This window comes from Microtus ochrogaster, chromosome 5, assembly GCF_000317375.1.
Source record: "Microtus ochrogaster isolate Prairie Vole_2 chromosome 5, MicOch1.0, whole genome shotgun sequence".
In the NCBI taxonomy this organism is placed as follows: Eukaryota; Metazoa; Chordata; class Mammalia; order Rodentia; family Cricetidae; genus Microtus; species Microtus ochrogaster.
This window is the reverse complement of record NC_022012.1, coordinates 1,965,830-1,971,799: the sequence shown is the minus strand read 5'-3', so window position 1 is coordinate 1,971,799 and position 5,970 is coordinate 1,965,830.

Here is a 5,970-nt window from a genome sequence, read left to right as displayed (position 1 = left end):
TTGGCCTCTATCCAAAGCCCAGTTTGTGGCACATCTCAGCACAGATGTAGATTCTGTCACACAGTATAATAACTGGACACTATGAAGTCCAAGTTCAGGAGGCAGTTGACTTATTTTGCTTGTAATGGTTGCCTTCTTTTTGTATTTTTACATGCCAAAGGCAGAAACATCTGTTTCTTGGAGCCCCTTACAAAGTATTATGATTTCACATTTGTTTCCCCCATGATTCCTAGACAGAAGCCTTATACTCATTACAATGGAGTTTGGAAGTTAGATATCTGGGAGGTGATTAGGTCATGATAGTAGTACCTGGTGAACACATGTAGTGGCCATATGAGGACAGATAGGAGAGCAATAACTCCACTGTGTAAGATCACAGGAGAGAGACGTCCATCCCTAAGCCAGGACAACTGAACTGACACATTGATCTTCTACTTCTTAGATGCCAACATTGTGGAAAACGAGTAACTGTGGTTTAAGCCACATTGTTCATAGTGTTATTCCAGTAACCTAGTGAGAGTAACATAGAAGGCCACAGATTCTATTGACAAGGACCCCATCTTCACAACCTAATTACTTCCCTAAGGTTCAACACTATCACACAAGGAACTAGAGCTTTACCATGTGAACATATTCAATATAAAGCAAAGTGAACATTTTGATTACCTTCTGTCTGGACACAGAGATTATAACTGAGTTCCTCATTTCCTTTGCTCTAGTTGGAAAGCTTTCTACTTTGGTTTCAATATTCTTTTCATTATTTTATCCAACAGTGGCTCAGATTTTACTTGACCCAAATTATGCAATTTCAACAATGTTTATTTCACGTTATTATTTGCAATAAAAGGAACTACGTTTTTCTTAAATTTTTGCATATCTGTTAATGTTCATATCATGGCATGATTGTGGAGGTCAGAAAACAATTGTAAATGCTGGTTGTCCCCTTCTACCATGTGGGTCTTGGGGATAGAATGAAGAGTGTCAGACTTAGTGGTCAGCAGCTTTACCTGTTAAGCCATCTTGCTAGCTCTTCCTTAAATTCCTTTTAATGTTTTTATAAAGCCACCTTTAAAAAATGGTGTTTAAATGCATACTTTTAAAAAATGAGAAATAAGTACCCTTTTCAGATAGTACATATGAACATACGATAGCTCAATACTTATTGATGTTCCCTACTGTGGGTCTCTGAACACTCAAAGAGAAAATTTGCACCACCACTAGTTTCTCTATGAATTAAATATTAACTCTTTGACATTTGATGCTTTAAACTATGATGAGAGATTGGTTGGTTATAAAAAGATAATTTAACCTAACCGTGTTTCATCATCAACGGAGAGATGCCACTCCTAATAACATATTATCCCTGGAGAGAGAAGCCAGCTTTGTGTTTCATTAAACAGTGGCTCTTAGTTTTCCTTAAAAAGCTAAATTCTTTTTCACAGTAGAATTAGCACTGAATGTACAAGAGCTATTCTGAATACAAGCTGTTCTTCAAAGAGTGGTCATTAAACAGTAGCTCTTAGTTTTCCTTAAAATGCTGTAGTGTTTATGTGATGACTATTTTAGATTTAATTTTTCTTTAACATTTTCTACTTTCTTAATTTAAATTTAACAGTTGCAAAAAATTATATATATTTATGAGGTATTGTGAAATGTTTCATTATATGTATATACTCTATAATGTGTAAATTAAGCGAAACATGTACATTCTCAAATACTTACCATTCCCAAGTAGTAAATAATCAAATCTAGGTCTCAAAAGTTTCATCTAGTCATTGTACATACTGATGGGTTTTATAGACACTTTCACTCAAATGTTTCATGTGCTCTAACGTTTTGCTCAATCTTCTGTTCTCCTCACAGGAGTTCCCTTCCTTCTCCTACGTTTGTTTCTACATTCATGTTATATATGTTATTATTTAGTTATCTACAAAATAGAGGTTCCACATCAGAAAACGTTGATTTATCTCAATTGTCACAATGATCTCCAGTTGCATCTATTTTTCTGAAAATTACATACTCTCATTCTTCTTTATGGATGAATACAACTTGAATGGATTCCACATTTTTAGAATTCATTTTTCTGCTGATGGACATATATATTGTCAGTAATGGAGGAACGGGTGTGTGGAGGTGCAGGGGCACTGTTAAACAGAGGGCAGCCACCTCCACCAAAGAATGCTCCAAAATGCCAGTAGCTCTGTGCTTTAGAACCTGTGTTCTTTGTGGTGTATGTGAGCGGTGATGCTGTGTGCATGTGTGTTGTGTGAATGAATGTATGATGTGTGTACCGGTGTACATGAGGGAGTGTGCATAAATTATTCATATGATTATGGAGGCCAGAAAAAGATGTCAGATATCTTCTTTCATATTAATCTTGCATATTAATCTTTTGAGACAGGGCCTCTCATTGGTTCCATGGCTCTCCAGTAGGCAAGCTTCTAGGATCCGCCTATCTCTGACTCCCAAAGTTGGAATTATGTGTGCCTAGCGGTTGTAATGGGAGGCCGCTTATTCATTCCCAGCTGCCCAGACCCCAAATAACTACTCAAAACTGTATTGATTAAAACACTGTTCAATAGCTTAAGAATATTGATAGCTAGCTCTTATATCCTAAACTAACCCATTTCTATTAACCTGTGAACTGCTACATGGCTGTGGCTTACTGGGTAAAGTTCTAGCACGTCTGTCTCTGGCAGAGACTACATGGCTTCTCCCTCAGTCTGCCTACTCTCTCTCCTCCTCTCTCTGTTTGGAACTCCCACCTTTCCCTATTCTGCTAAGCCACTGGTCAAAACAGATTTATCCATTGACCAATAAAAGCAACACATAGACAGAAGGACTTTCCACACCATAGAGTCATGCCTGGCTATTTATATGGGTACTGGGTATTTGAACTTGGGTCAGCTGGAGGAACTGTATTTTAAGAGAGGGCAGAACATATATGTTGGTATCCTCCTGTAAACAGAGAAAGTCAAGACGGTGATAGTCATTATTGTATTCTGAGTACCCAGTACAGTGCAGGGCCCGAAACATGGTCAATTCTCAAAAACAATTGCTGAGTGCATTTTTGAAAAAATGTCCTATTAAAAAACTAACCTATTCTAGACACAGCTCTGTGCTGATGATTTAGCTTTGTCTCATTTCCTTTTCTATTTTAAGATTCAATTTAGGCCTGTAATATTCACAGTTCTGTGGTTTTTATTCCGTTTTCAATTTCTATGATGAGAAAGAAGGCATGAGACTTATGTGAAGGCTTATACAGTTGGCTGAAGTGTCTCTCGGAGAAATGTTTCTTCTTGTGGGTGAAAAAGAAAATGACTTTACTTCCTGTAGAGCCAAATGTGGTGAGTTTGAAGTATTGGAATTCAGTAACTTATTTTTATTCTGTTTTTTAAACTCTATTTCTGGGTAAATAATTGACCAAAATACTATTTACTGTTTCACTGATTTGGTCAGGACGGCAGAGTGAAAGCTGTGTGTCTCAGCAAAACTAATTGGTTCAATACTTCTCGTCAGACCCTTTTGTTAAACTCAAGCATCTTCATTGAGCCATTATCACACAAACCTTCAGCTCTGTTTATGTGATAACCAAATTGTATTTAGTGTTCATACAGGGTTTAATTCGGAAAACACTCGGTAGTTTCTTTTCTTGAGAGTACTGTGACTGTGACATGTTTTACAGTAAAAATACACATGCTAGGAAGCTTTGCTGGGGTAAGAGTTACAGTGCAATTAGCTCTGAATTCAATATTAATCCATCATCAATAATTAGTAATAATGTGTCCTTAATCAGAAATTCACATAAAATCACATTACCCACTGATCAGTCAGTGAGTATGTAGTGACCAGTGATTGTACTGCGAACGGAAGGTTTTCTGTGCCCTGCAGCTGCTTTCAAATAATCACTCACAGGCTTAATTTTATTTACAAATGTTTGGCTGATATCTCAGGTTTATAAGCTAACACTTCTCTTTAGATATAAGAGTTAGCTTATAAAATATAAGTGGTTTCTTGTCTCACTTCTATGACTTCTTTTCCCAGCATCTTGCTAGCATCTCCTCTGACTCCTCCTCCTTTTTTCCTATTATCCTTAGTTTGGTCACCCTTCCTATACTTGCTGCCTGGTTACTGGCCAGTCAGACTTTTATTATACCAATTCGAGTGGCAAATCTTTGGTGTACAAGAAGATGTTTCCACGGCTCTGTACTTCTAGGAGTTACAGCAGAGTAGTTGCTAATTTAGTGATCAGGGTGACTTTATGCAGCATCATTGTCCCAAACAATGAGAACTGACTAACTTCTTTTCTTCCAGGCATGAGTCACCTGCTGCAGAAAGTGGTTTCAGTCGCAGATCTGAAAGTCTGTCACAATCCCCTGCTCCACGGGATCTCACTGGATTCGTGATCTATCATTTGAGATTCTTAGAGTCCAACGAAGGGACATGCCCAGACAGTTTGACCAGTGGGGACAAGAAGATCCCTCAGACCAGTCGCCACTGCAAGGTGCTATTGTCACCTCTCCCTTTTATTTCTTTTTGCTGTTTGCCTTTCTATGGTTGTTTGATTCCCAATACTGCTATATGTGTCCCAGTAATCATTGGTTTTCCGATTCCACCTCTCCAAAGGACAGACTGAATTGTTCTTAGGTCTGTCATCTGGAGAAAGCTTGGTTTGGGGGCTCCTTTGCTAGAGATTTGACTGTACTGTTCCCTTTCTCTCTGTTGTTGGGTATATAACCCTGCGGGTGACAACTAGGGCCTATAGCAGCTGCTTTAGTTGATATAGTAGCCACTACCTGCACCATGCAACTATTAGCATCTAACTGCAATGCCATAAAAAAGGAAATGAAACCTTTGTCAGCCACACTAGTCACATTTTAAAATGTCCTTAGCAGATAAGCAGAGCTGGCAACTGTGGTATTATACAGTGTAGATACCGAGTCATTTTATCATCATTAGTAGCTCTGTTTACCATGCTATTATAGGAGAAGTGCTTTTCAGGGACAGAGTGGAGTGGGGCCTAGAGAAGTCTTTACAGGCAAAAGTTAGACATCTGTATTCATTGGTCAAATTGACTGGGTCCCCTTGAAATAATTTCTTTTCTTCTAGTTGTTCTGTGCTCTCCATCCTCATTCTTCAGCCTGGTCTTATTTTGACCATCTCTAAACTTAACCTCTCATTCCTGGACTCCTAAGTTTTAGACTCACCACTGAAACGCCCACCTAATATCCCCACCTGGACATATCAAAGGTTACTTACCTTAATATCTCACAGTGTGTGCCTTATCTATCCTGTTGCATCTCTTCCCTGTCCTCATCTTGGCATATGGTACTTCAATATGCTCAGTCAGTGATCTTCAAACAATCCATGATCTTCCTTGGCCTCACTCAAATCTATTACCAACTCTGCTTAAATTAATTAGTCCAAGAATTTCTTTAGCCATTTTTCTTTTAATTTCTAACATATCCTTTCTTTCACATTTCCCTGCTACCTATTAATTTTTCTGCTTATATTCTAACATTATTTTCTTAAGTAATCATTTCCTGCCTCTGATCACTTATGTAATAATTTGTTTAATCTGTTGTTCCTGCTCTGGATCAATAAAGCAAGGGACACATGTTTTGTGTATCTGTTGTGTCTAGCACAGGGCTAAGCATTTAACTAACCCTCACTGAGTATTTATTGTGCTCTTGGAACACAAAGTTATGGGTTCATGAGCTCATTGCTCGCCATTGTTCTTCCAGTATCATTGCATTCTTCCTGTGCCCTCTATAAGGATGGCAGCATGTCTTGGCTTCGCTCCTAAATGATGTGCCTTCAAAATTGGCATCTCATTTGCTTCCTGGTTCTCCTAAGAGAATGCTCTTGGCGTCTAATTCACATGACTCCATTCAGGGCATCTCAAAGCCTCTTCTTCTGCCTTTTCCAGCTTGTCACCAAAACCTCTGCATTTTCTTGTTAGCCTTCCAG